This window comes from Schistocerca gregaria, chromosome 9, assembly GCF_023897955.1.
Source record: "Schistocerca gregaria isolate iqSchGreg1 chromosome 9, iqSchGreg1.2, whole genome shotgun sequence".
NCBI classification, from domain to species: Eukaryota; Metazoa; Arthropoda; class Insecta; order Orthoptera; family Acrididae; genus Schistocerca; species Schistocerca gregaria.
This window is the reverse complement of record NC_064928.1, coordinates 199,058,776-199,072,440: the sequence shown is the minus strand read 5'-3', so window position 1 is coordinate 199,072,440 and position 13,665 is coordinate 199,058,776. Positions and strand designations below refer to the sequence as shown.

Here is a 13,665-nt window from a genome sequence, read left to right as displayed (position 1 = left end):
CACACCAGCTGCAGGAAGCCCACAATCAGGAAGCGGCAGTGACGTCACACTGCGGCCCGCGACGCCGGAGGCATCTGGCGGCGATGGCGGCGACTGCGGCTGCAGCCGACGCCGGGTTACAGCGGCGCACGCAGTGTGTACCGGCTGGCCGGTTAGAGGTGAGGGGGAGGGGAGAAGGCACGCATGTGCGTGAAGTTGTGCGTGGGCGACTGCCGGCAGAGATGCTTTCCCTTCAGCTCAGCCTCTCAGACTGGAATCGTCTGCGAATGCGGAGACGTAGCAGTTCCACAACTCGTTCTTCTCCATAGCGTACAATTTAACACCCCGGTACAGAAAAACTACAGCACAGCCGGCCACGGCGTGTCAGATTTTGCACGTGCGGACTGCTGTCACTTGGGTTTGCTCGATCCTTCTCGGAAGTACTCGGAAGAGCGCGGCATTTCATTTAGCATTGCGTTGCGTCATTTTTCAGTCGGCAACAATTCACTGAGTTTGGCAGAATCGCGGTGTCAGCGCCGTTTATCCTTCCCCCTTTATTCGTGGTATGAACGACATTTAACAGGTCCAGTGGCTGTTTGCGCAAAAAGAGGCAGTCTAGTCATCTATCCTCGCAATCGTTTAAAATCAATTCCAGTGACAGAAGAGGGAATGAGTTAATCTCAATTCGCGGGCACTATTTACTTCCTATGAAAAGACATTACAGTGAAGTCCAGAGAAAACTTAAATATTTACATGGCACCGAAAGGGCAAAAAATTACAATGATCGACAGATGGGATACATTGTTCTGTACATCAACAGGTACTTTGTGCTAAATTTGCAGGAGACCGGTCAGCCGCTGTGGCCGAGCGGTTCTAGGCGCTTCAGTCCGGAACCGCGTTGCTGCTACGGTCGCAGGTTCGAATCCTGCCTCGGGCTGGATGTGTGTGATGTCCTTAGATTAGTTACGTTTAAGGAGTCTGGGGGACTGATGACCTCAGATGTTAAGTCCCGTAGTGCTTAGAGCCATTTGAACGATTTTTTGCTGGCGAGCACTTGAAGAAACTGGTGTTGCGCATAGCAAAAATTTCTGGAGTCGCATCCATCATTCCATTGTCAGTTACAACTCCTTTCAATGGAAATCAAGAGAGAATATGAAGACTTCTTGTACTATTGCAAAGTACGAGATTAACTTAAAACTGTCCAGGACATCTATACAGTTTTCTACAGGTAGATTTTCAAAGTCTCCACAATTAGGATGCAAAAGAGCTGAAACATTTCTTTCGACATATTTGTGTGAAAGACCTGTTCAACTTTTGTACTCCTGTCTTCCTCAGTTGCGTGTAATATTACGGTATATTGATAATTTTTACTTATGGTCCATCTGACAGCAACTGAATAAAACAACAATTTTAGTGCCATACGCGTTTCGCCTTTATTTTATGCAAGGCATCATCAGTGGCCTGGAATATCTATATTTGCTATTTAATTTAAATTAGCAAATTAAATAGCAAACATATGTACTTATTCCAGGCCACTGAAGATACCTTGCAGGCGAAACGCGTATGGCACTAAAATTGTGTTTTATTCAGTTGCTGTCAGATGGTCCATAAGTAAAAATTAACAATATACCGTAGGAAAGACCTTTTTTCGATTATGAAACCAAATAAGTCACAGTTACGTCGCAGCTCAAATGCGAAACTCTATGAAATTGTCTGTGTCTGTACCAGACAAAAAAATTTTCTTCAGCACAACAAATATAATTAACTGATACTGAAAACTTATTGCAGGCCGCTGTGGCCGAACGGTTCTAGATGCTTCAGTCCGGAACCGTGCTGCTGCTACGGTTGCAGGTTCGAATCGAATCCTGCCTCGGGCATGGATGTGTGTGATGTCCTTAGTTAGGTTTAAGTAGTTCTAAGTCTAGGGGACTGATAACCTCAGATGTTAAGTCTCATACTGCTGAGAGCCATTTGAACCATTTTGAAAACTTGTTTTGTCCGTGATCTACACTCCTGGAAATTGAAATAAGAACACCGTGAATTCATTGTCCCAGGAAGGGGAAACTTTATTGACACATTCCTGGGGTCAGATACATCACATGATCACACTGACAGAACCACAGGCACATAGGCACAGGCAACAGAGCATGCACAATGTCGGCACTAGTACAGTGTATATCCACCTTTCGCAGCAATGCAGGCTGCTATTCTCCCATGGAGACGATCGTAGAGATGCTGGATGTAGTCCTGTGGAACGGCTTGCTATGCCATTTCCACCTGGCGCCTCAGTTGGACCAGCGTTCGTGCTGGACGTGCAGACCGCGTGAGACGACTCTTCATCCAGTCCCAAACATGGGGGACAGATCCGGAGATCTTGCTGGCCAGGGTAGTTGACTTCTAGAGCACGTTGGGTGGCACGGGATACATGCGGACGTGCATTGTCCTGTTGGAACAGCAAGTTCCCTTGCCGGTCTAGGAATGGTAGAACGATGGGTTCGATGACTGTTTGGATGTACCGTGCACTATTCAGTGTCCCCTCGACGATCACCAGAGGTGTACGGCCAGTGTAGGAGATCGCTCCCCACACTATGATGCCGGGTGTTGGCCCTGTGTGCCTCGGTCGTATGCAGTCCTGATTGTGGCGCTCACCTGCACGGCGCCATCACGCATACGACCATCATTGGCACCAAAGCAGAAGCGACTCTCATCGCTGAAGACGACACGTCTTCATTCGTCCCTCCATTAACGCCACCACTGGAGGCGGGCTGCAAGATGTTGGGGCGTGAGCGGAAGACGTCCTAACGGTGTGCGGGACCGTAGCCCAGCTTCATGGAGACGGTTGCGAATGGTCCTCGCCGATACCCCAGGAGCAACAGTGTCTCTAATTTGCTGGGAAGTGGCGGTGCGGTCCCCTACGGCACTGCGTAGGATCCTACGGTCTTGGCGTGCATCCGTGCGTCGCTGCGGTCCGGTCCCAGGTCGACGGGCACGTGCACCTTCCGCCGACAACTGGCGACAACATCGATGTACTGTGGAGACCTCACGCCCCACGTGTTGAACAATTCGGCGGTACGTCCACCCGGCCTCCCGCATGCCCACTATACGCCCTCGCTCAAAGTCCGTCAACTGCACATACGGTTCACGTCCACGCTGTCGCGGCATGCTACCAGTGTTAAAGACTGCGATGGAGCTCCGTATGCCACGGCAATCTGGCTGACACTGACGGCGGCGGTGCACAAATGCTGCGCAGCTAGCGCCATTCGACGGCCAACACCGCGGTTTCCTGGTGTGTCCGCTGTGCCTTGCGTGTGATCATTGCCTGTACAGCCCTCTCGCAGTGTCCGGAGCAAGTATGGTGGGTCTGACACACCGGTGTCAATGTGTTTTTTTCCATTTCCAGGAGTGTATGTTATTGAGAAAAGTCAAATATAAAACCACGACACATGCAGCGCGACTACACTGCGATTGAAATGCGATGCGTTCACTGTTTTCTCCTTTTCCCTCTCCTCATGCTCAGACAGCGTGGTGTGGTGGTGGTGGTGGTCGTGGTGGGGGTGGGAGGACGTGTAGCGAGACTAAGCGCTTTGGCACTCGGGCTGGGCGTCGCTCATGAGCCGGAATCTTGGCCACCCGTCATCTACAGGGTGAACCAGACCTGCACCGATTAACTTCCAGAGATTATTCAGGGACACCTGAGTATTTTGGTATAACAAATCTACCATCTGCCTCAGCTCATAACAGAGCAACAATGTAATTATTACATATACAACGTTAAAATCTTTGTTAAAATGACAAGCAGCTTTCCAACCTTTGTGACCAGTGTAATTGAACAATGGTCATGAAAGTGAAAACATACATTTATATAGATGAGACGCAGTGAAAATAAAACATTTGGATAAGGAACTATCCACTAAAATGACTAACTGTAAAAGGTATCGAAACGCAACATTAAGCATATACGTACTATACACGTGTGTAGATGGTACTATGACCAGAAAGTTTTGACACGACGTTTGAGATGAAGACTGCTGGTGGGATTACGAACAGGCTATATAACTTACGAAAAACCTACATGTTCTAATAACAATTTAAAGAACACGACGTGAATGTAATTAAAATTAAACAATTGACATCAATACAGGTCATCTTCTAGTTAAACTAACAGTAAATCAACAATAACACTAGAATGGTAAAAATTTGCTGACGTTATATAAACCAGTTGATGTGAGTTTTTGTTATTCTTTGTCGTACTGAAACTTTACAATGGATTGCCAGCCTTAGCCACTCAACATATGTTTATTTTGGATACGTGTCTACAAAACGAAATAAATAATAAGGTACATCCCCAACAGACAACATTGGGCTACAACTGAGGTGGGACAAATAACAAACAATTTTTCCGTTATTGTGATGGTAACAACATATTATAACTATTAAACAGGAAAGGATGTCAAAAGTGTGACAATAAACATATTGAAAGAACAGCAATTTTTAAAAAAGACATTATGCTACATGTGTTAATAACAAAAATACTTTAAGCAGCTTCACTCATATGCAACATTGAGTGTGATAACGGAGGTCGAAACTCTGTCGGGTATTTTTATATCTTAGCGAAGGTACTAAGTAACAACAGACTATTCAGTTTGCAAGGCGTCCGGATTTTACGGACCTTACATGAGCTTGATCCATAATGACAGGACAATACAGTAAGAGATCCTCAGCCAAATAATAATTGTATCAACAAAAGGCAATTGCAGTTAATCTCATGTATTGAAAACGAACAAAACAATATCTAGCAATATATAGAATGGCATGAAACAAACAAGTTAAAGCGAAACACATTTTGAAGATGAACCGAGCAGGTGGTTAATGATATCGTAGGACTCCAATTTAGCAAGTGAACGGCGAGCTTCAGCGCAAAAAGGGATCAGGCCAGAACAATACGTTATTCCATTTAACGTAAATAAGGCCCGAACCGGGGGTACGTAACTTCACGTCATTAACAGGGCTAGGCTGCGACCCAGCAAGAAAAATAAAAATGGATTCACCTCTAACGAGACAGTGATTGGCAAGCGGGAATTTTTGCGGGTAAAGAAATTGTGCACGTCGTTCCAACCCATAGCGAGTGTGCAAAAGCCATTACTTCGAATAGGGAAAGATTAACGTTCTATGGAGCACAGGAAAGTTGCGCGTCAGTAGATTCAGTCAAGGCACAATAGGGAATTAGCGTTTCAGATCCAGCATGGAGACAACGCTGTTGCACATGCTGCTTGGTAAAGTACCACCACGCGTTAGGCCACAGTAAATGTTGAGTGTAGATTCTGCTCACTCCAATCTGTGTATGCTTTGACCATTGAAGAGCAAAAGCTAGGATACTAAACTACCCTCACATTGAGTACATGAGAGTTTTTTTTATTGGTTAAAAAAGTAAATTTATTCTCCACCAACTCAGTGCATTGATCAGCTATGACAATGTAAATTTAAATGAGCTGATGAGGATTTTTTATAATCATTCTTTCCTATGACAAAAAATTTTCATTTGTACAGATAAAGATATTAATAATCGTCATTTCAGTATGTCCAAGAATTAAATATTTTGTTACTGAGTGTCAACATGTTCAAATGTGTGTGAAATCTTATGGGATTTAACTGGAAAGGTCATCAATCCCTAAGCTTACACACGATTTACTGAACCACTTAGTTTGAACTGTGCCTCATCAGACCACACAATCATCTCTGCAAACTCTTCATCGTTGCGTACCATGTTTGTAAACCACTCGCGGTACTCCATTCACGATCTGGGTCGTCCTCGTTCATTGCGTGTAACAATCGTTTGATACTCATTCCGCCATTGCCGTTGAACCCCACTAATGTTTTCGTGCTTAAAATACCACTTCAAAACTGACTTCCTTTAATCGAATGTAAGCCTTGCGCCAGCCATGTTTACTCGAGTAACTAGGTGCAACTAAGAACAAAACACTGACTGGAATGAGATTTTCACTCTGCAGCGGAGTGTGCGCTGATATGAAACTTCCTGGCAGATTAAAACTGTGTGCCCGACCGAGACTCGAACTCGGGACCTTTGCCTCTCGCGGGCAAGTGCTCTACCAACTGAGCTACCCGAGCACGACTCACGCCCTGTCCTCACAGCTTCACTTCTGCCAGTACCTCGTCTCCTACCTAACTTCACAGAAGCTCTCCTGCGAACCTTACAGAACTAGCACTTCTGAAATAAAGTATATTGCGGAGACATAGCCACACACGTTTTAATCTGCCAGGAAGTTTCAAAACACTGACTATCTGACCATTGTTATCTGACAAAACAAAACAACGCAAAATACGCTTGTGTGGCGATTGCCGGAACTACAGACTGTTACACTACCAAAGATAAGTCCAGTTATGGACTTTTAAATAGTGGATACTTATTTTGGACCCCTCTATATTACTGTAGCATGGACTCCTTTAAATGAGGATGACAAGCTGTATTGTGGGTTCCAGTCAGCTACTGAGCGCCTGCCCTCTACAGTACGAGACGTAGCTTTCATTAAGAACGTCCGTGTCTGCGACTCAACACCACACATCCAGAGAGAGAGAGAGAGAGAGAGAGAGAGAGAGAGAGAGACGGGGCCAATTCGCGCGGTGGCACCTCCCCGCCGACTGGAAGCCATTCATCGCGGGTTTTAATTTTCTGCGGATCTGGCGCTGCTGACCTGCGAAGTCGGCGGCGGCAGCGTGAGACGTAAGCCGCCACGCGGGAACCCGGCCAAAGTAATTCCGCGCTCTGCCTTTTTGCTTTTTGCTCCTCTCCCCACTCCTGCTGCTACTGCTGCACCTTCGCTTTTTCATTTCCACTCCATTCTCAGCAAGGACTTCTCCCCCTCTCACGTTCGGTCGAAGGGAACAAGCAACGAATGGCGCACGTGCGTCGCGAATTCTGTGCGCCTCTTTCTGGACAGCAAGCGTGCGCCCAGCACAGTCCTTCCTTACATGAGGATAATTACCCCTTAAGGGCTAAAATGAAATTTTCTAAGAGTAAAAAAAAACAAGAAGGGGTTGTAAGACGCGTACATTTCTATTGTCAAACCACAATTTATGAAAGATGTTTATATTTTATTACTAGGATTAAGTAGGAATAATTAATATTGGAAAAGCAGTAATTAATATTGGAAGACCAGTTGAATGGAATGGACAGTGTCTTGAAAGGAGGGTATAAGACGAACATCAACAAAAGCAAAACGAGGACAATGGAATGTAGTCGGATTATGCTGCGGGAATTACATTAGGAAATGAGACACTTAAAGTAGTAAAGGAGTTTTGCTATTTGGGGAGCAAAATAACTGATGATGGTCGAAGTAGAGAGGATATAATATGTAGACTATCAATGGCAAGGAAAGCGTTTCTGAAGAAGAGAAGGAAGTCGTTTCTGGAAGTATTTGTATGGAGTGTAGCCATGTATGGAAGTGAAACATGGACGATAAATAGTTTAGACAAGAAGAGAATAGAAGCTTTCGAAATGTGGTGTTACATAAGAATGCTGAAGATTAGACGGGTAGATCACATAACTAATGAGGAAATATTGAATATGACTGGGGAGAAGAGAAGTTTGTGGCACAACTTGACAAGAAGAACGGATCGGTTGGTAGGACATGTTCTGAGGCATCAAGGGATCACAAATTTAGCATTGGAGGGCAGCGTGGAGGGTAAAAATCGTAGATGGAGACCAAGAGATGACTACACTAAGCAGGTTCAGAAGGATGTAGGTTGTAGTAGGTACTGGGAGATGAAGAAGCTTGCACAGGATAGAGTAGCATGGAGAGCTGCATCAAACTACTCTCAGGACGGAACACCACGGCAACAACAACAACAATTAATATTTGTCATTTTGGAAATAATTGTGGTAGCAGGGAATGTCTGCACTAAAGTACTGTTGTCGGGAGAGACCACACATTGATATAATTTTAAAAAGGGTGGGAGATACCGCGTATGGATACATTTTAAGAAAAGTGGGGGGAAGACCGCGCATTGATGCATTTTGTAATGGTAGCAGGGATTGTCTGCACCAGAAAGCACTGTTGGCGGGTGTGACCGCACTTTATCGTTCGTAGGAAGTTTGTAGTAAGCGAGATGTGAAGCAAATCGGTAGCAGGTTTGGAGCGAGAGGTTGAGAGGAGCGGTGTGCCTGCCAGCCACCAGTTATGATTTACAAGATATTATAAACGGATTTACAGAGACATCAGCTAACTACTATCATAAGAGGAACAATTTTTTTTTTAGAAACTCAAGGCTACTGAAGGTATGTTTGCGCAATACTGCGGTTCTAGGCGATACACTCTAGACCGCTACGGTCGCAGGTTCGAATCCTGCCTCGGTCATGGAAGTGTGTGATGTCCTTAAGTTAGTTAGGTTTAAGTAGTTCTAAGTTCTAGGGAACTGATGATTACAGCAGTTGAGTTCCATAGTGCTCACAGTCATTTGAACTATTTTTTGCGCAATGCTAGTTGTAAGATTATCGTAAAAAGTAAGTCCGATTTTAACGTTTGTAAAATCATTTCATTACAAACAGTAACTATTTGAAGAATCGTTTTCAGAGATCTGGAGAACGTGCTGGCCACGGCAGCAGTCGAACATTTTCGGAATTCAGAAAGGCCCGTACAGGACCTGCAACATGCGGTCGTGCATTATCCTGCTGAAATGTAGGGTTTCGCAGTGATCGAATGAAGGGTACAACCACGGATCGTAACACATCTGAAATGTAACGTCCACTGTTCGAAGTGCCGTCAATCCGTCAATGCGAACAAGAGGTGACCGAGACGTGTAACCAGTGGCACCCCATACCATCACGCCGGGTGATACGCCAGTATGGCGATGACGAACACACGCTTCCAATGTGCGTTCACCGCGATGCCACGAAACACGGATGCGACCATCATGATGCTGTAAACAGAACCTGGATTCATCCGAGAAAATTACGTTTTGCCATTCGTGCACCCAGGTTCGTCGTTGAGCACACCATCGCAGGTACTCCTGTCTGTGATGCAACGCCAATGGTAACCGCAGCCATGGTCTCCGGACTGATACTCCATGCTGCTGCAAACGTCGAACTGTTCGTGCAGATGGATATTGTCTTGCAAACGTCCCCATCTGTTGACTCAGGGACCGAGACGTGGCTGCACCATCGTTTACAGTCATGCGGATAAGATGCCTGTCGTCTCGACTGCTGGTGATACGAGGCCATTGGGATCCAGCACTTAGTTCCGTATTACCCTTCTGAATCCACCGAATCCATATTCTGCAAACAGTCATTGGATTTAGACCAACGCGAGCAGCAATGTCACGATACGATAAACCGTAATCGCGGTAGGCCATAATCCGACATTTATCAAAGTCGCAAACGTGATGGTATGCATTTGCCCTCCTTACACGAGGCATCACAGCAACGTTTCACCAGGCAACGCCAGTCAACTGCTGTTTGTGTATGAGAAATCGGTTGGAAACTTTCCTCATGTCAGTACGTTGTAGGTGTCGCCACCGGCACCAACCTTGTGTGAATGCTCTGAAAAGCTAATCATTTGCATATCACAGCATCTTCTTCCTGTCGGTTAAATTTCGCGTCTGTTGCACGTCATCTTCGTGGTGTAGTAATTTTAGTGGCCAGTACTGTAAAATTCCGTCTTTCCGTTATCTCTGCTCCATACAGTTTATAATTCATTGTTAAGCATCCACATGCAGATACAAACGTTCTGTTAATACCACTGTCGTAAATATTTTTAGTTTAGCATTTCTAAAATAAATGCTTTTAGTCGAACTACACGTTCTCTCCATTTTACTAACCGTTTCATCTACCGTGAGTCTTTGTAGTTCATTCTGCTGCACAGTTTCCGAAAAAAAATGTTCGAATACAGTAACTTGTGTTTTAATAATTTTTTCTCACGTAATTTTTTTTTTACATTTGTCAATCATTTCTTTTTTCAGCTGAAATTTTGATACCAGTTGTAGTGGTTATTGTTACCGGAAGATATGAGTAACTGCCTCTGTCCCATTTTTTAAGTATTGCAAAATCGGCTGCAAAAACTAAGCAGTTTACGTTAATTCCATTCACTTTCCTTCCTACAATCACTGGTTGCACATTTTTTTAGTTCCAAATGGTATATCGATGTAATTTTTTTTATAAAACACAGAAACACTGTTAAACAGATAAGATGGACTATTTGCTTAGCTTACACCAGTTATTATTTGAAGTGACTTTGATATTACTCCCAAAAATTTCACTTTAGATATCGTTTTTGTTAGAATTTCACAGCAAACAATCCTGCCGGTAGTACATTCACGACTAAGCATGATGGCCCTCTTTATTTAAATCAAAATCTTAAGCAGATTTTTCAGCCTCTGCTACAGTTTCGCAAATTCTGTTTACTAATTTCATTTTAACACCATATCCTCCACTATTCTTATGCTTGCCTGTCTATCGAATGAAATGCTTTCAGGAAATCAATAAACGATACTTCTACAGTAATGTGAGTAGTGCCTGGGTAGTTTAATCGTTGGAGCATCTGCGCGAGAAAAGCAAAAGTTCCGGGTTCGAGTCGCCGTTCCAGCACAGAATTTTTTTAAATCTTAGAGCGACTTCCACATCAGCGCACACGCCGCTGCTGACTGAAAGTTTATTCTTGATTTATGGGCGTGTGTTGTTTAGCATTCTGAGGCGTGTTATTGCTATTAAGCTAAAAAACTGCTCCTCGCAGGATCTTCCCTTTCGGTTCTTTGTCTGAATTTCTTTCATCTCTGTCCACGCCACTTCTTTTCAGGTTTATTCTTTCAATCGGAGGCGAAACAGGCGAAGAAGTGAAGTGAGCCTCTAAGGAGGAGGAGGCGGTTCAGGATCGTTGACCCGCGAAACGCCGTGTGGAGCGAGTAGGTAGGATGTTTGCGACCACGGTAGAGATAAGGCTGCGGCGCCGGGGTGGGCGAGGGGTACAGTCAGTTCACCTTGCTCCGTGTTGCTTTCCAGGACTCCCTGTTGCGCGACTCGTACAGAAGGTGACCAGCCTGTACAAGGATATTCAGTGTGTGCTAGAGATGTTTTTGTCAGATCAAAAGCACAGTGTTCTGGCTCTAATGGCTCTAAGCAGTATGGGACTTGACATCGAAGGTCATCAGTCCCCTATACTTAGAACTACTTAAACCTAACTAACCTAAGGACAGCACACACACATGCCGCAGGCAGGATTCGAACCTGCGGCCGTAGCAGCAGCGCGGTTCCGGACTGAAGCGCCTAGAACCACTCGGCCACTGCGGCCGCACAGTGCTCTCTTGGACGGGAAGCCCTCACTGAAAACCGACGCAATGATGGCAAGTGTCAGGAAGAATTTGCAATGGTCTCGATGTAGAGAGAGTGCATTTATGTCTACATCTACTCTGCAACTCACTACTAAGTGAAATGATAATTAAATGGACACCCTAGCTGCAAAGAGGCGTTGATATACTTAACAGGGGACATGTTGAAAATGTGTGCCCCAACCGGGACTCGAACCTGGGATCTCCTGCTTACATGGCAGACGCTCTACCCATCTGAGCCACCGAGGGCACTGAGGATAGTGCGACTGCAGGGACTCATCCGTTGCACGCTCTCTGTGAGACTCACAATCCCAACATGCCCACACCACTACATTCGTAGTGTGCCTAATAGATGTTTGCCCATCATACTCATTACTCGTGCCAGATTAATGTACCAAGTCCCGTAAGACTTGGGCCATAGAGTGCGCATTCGCACAAGAAGGTCAATGGCCGGGAAGCCATATTTTAGCTATATATGAAGGTAGTATCTGTTCCCGAAAGAACAGTTACCGTTAACGACCATGCAGCTTTCGCTAGAATGAAATGATAATTAAATGGACACCCTACGAATGTAGTGGTGTGGACATGTTGGGAATGTGAGTCTCACGGGGAGCGTCCAAAGGATGAGTCGCTGTAGTCGCACTATCCTCTGTGCCCTCGGTGGCTCAGATGGGTAGAGGGACTGCCATGTAAGCAGGAGATCTCCGATTCGAGTCCCGGTCGGGTCACACATTTTCAACATGTCCCCTGTTAAGTACATCAACCCCTCTTTGCAGCTAGGGTGTCCATTTCATTATCATTTCATTCGAGCGAAAGCTGCATGGTCATTAACCGTAACGGTTCTTTCGGGAATAGATACTGCCTTCATATATCACTACTAAGTGCCTGTCTGAGGGTTCATCGAACAAATTTTACGCTATTTTTCTAGCTGGACAAATGCTTGTACATGCCTGAGTTAGATTGGAGTATGTGTTGTTATAATTATGTTTTCTACGTCACTACTTATAATTCACTGAAGATAGCAGCGCTGTCACTTGAAATCTACACTGGCAGTGCGGTTTTTAAAAAAGAAAATGACATTATGAGCGATACTGTCTTCTTTCTGTCCTGGATTACATTAAGATCGTTGGGCAAAACCATTGTCATGGAATCGAACATGACCCGTGATGTGGTCACCATTGCCCTTCTTCACGACTGACGTCCACGAAAAGTTTCTTGAGGACAACAGATAACACTGTCTAACAGACGAGTTCAACTCTATATGTCTGGGAGATGGGGTGTGAACACCACTGGATGACACCATTGAAAAAATCTAGCTGCTGGTTTCATTGAAGGAGGCCAGGCTCAGAACTGGCGTCGGAAGATCAAAATACAACATGCAGAAATAGGGTCACCCCGCATCGACAACCCTTTGTGACTGTGGAGTCCAACGAACTACTGAGCACTTATACCAGTGTAGAGTATGTCCTGAAGATGTACCATTGATGACCCCATGTCCAAAATTTTTGAAACCGTGACAACTGTCGAATACTCGACAAAAGATATTTAGATTGTCATCTTTGTCTCTATCCCTTTTTAATGCTTTTAATGTCCACCAACGTAAATTATGATGTATAAGATGTAACATTGTCTTTTTTTTTTTTAAATCAACTATTACTTTAGAATGTTGTTATGTATGTACAGTACCGAGGAAACGTTTTTGTTCACCTATGACAAAAACATATTTCGTTTCAGTGTATACACACATCGTACAAACTAAGTAGAGCAACAAAATAAATATTTTCTCTCTCTATAATTAAGTATAATGTATTCAGATCTGTGACACTTCAAATTATTTACCCTTTGACCTCAGAAAAGATCCACAAACTTTTCAAATTCTGAAGATAATATTTTGCAGTGTTTATGCCGATACTGAAGTACAACACGTGTGTAAATTATTCCATAGGTCGTCAACATTAGATGACCTTGGTTTTATGACCCTCTGTCAAGTTGATCTCATAAGAGCTCAACTCGATTTAAGTCAGTTTTTACTGGCATACCCTCTGCACAATTTAGAAGTATAATTGATTGGGATCATTGTTCTGATGCAGAACAAACCCACGACCTATAATTCAGATGGAACTGCGTTGTTCATCAGTACCCTCTGGCATCTTCCTCTCTTTAAGGTTCACCTAATTCCCCCTGCTCGTCTAGTTAATGACCCACAATATCCCACCATCACGACCAGCCCTCCACCATGCTGGACCGTTGGCATCATACACTGATTCTTCATACAGTCTCCACTAAATCAACTAACACATCCGTCGATGGCTCCCAACTACTTCAGACTTAGATTCGTCTGTAAGTAACACC

General features: G+C 44.5%; 1 protein-coding gene and 1 non-coding gene across 2 annotated transcripts in view; both read right to left on the bottom strand.

Moving 5' to 3' along the window:
- Window positions 1-13,665, bottom strand: part of LOC126292035 (amyloid-beta-like protein) — a 1,795,419-nt gene that overhangs the window by 1,511,919 nt on the left and 269,835 nt on the right. The window lies entirely within an intron of this gene.
- On the bottom strand, window positions 11,489-11,563 carry Trnat-ugu (transfer RNA threonine (anticodon UGU)). Its single transcript has one exon. It is a non-coding gene; the product is annotated as a tRNA-Thr (tRNA).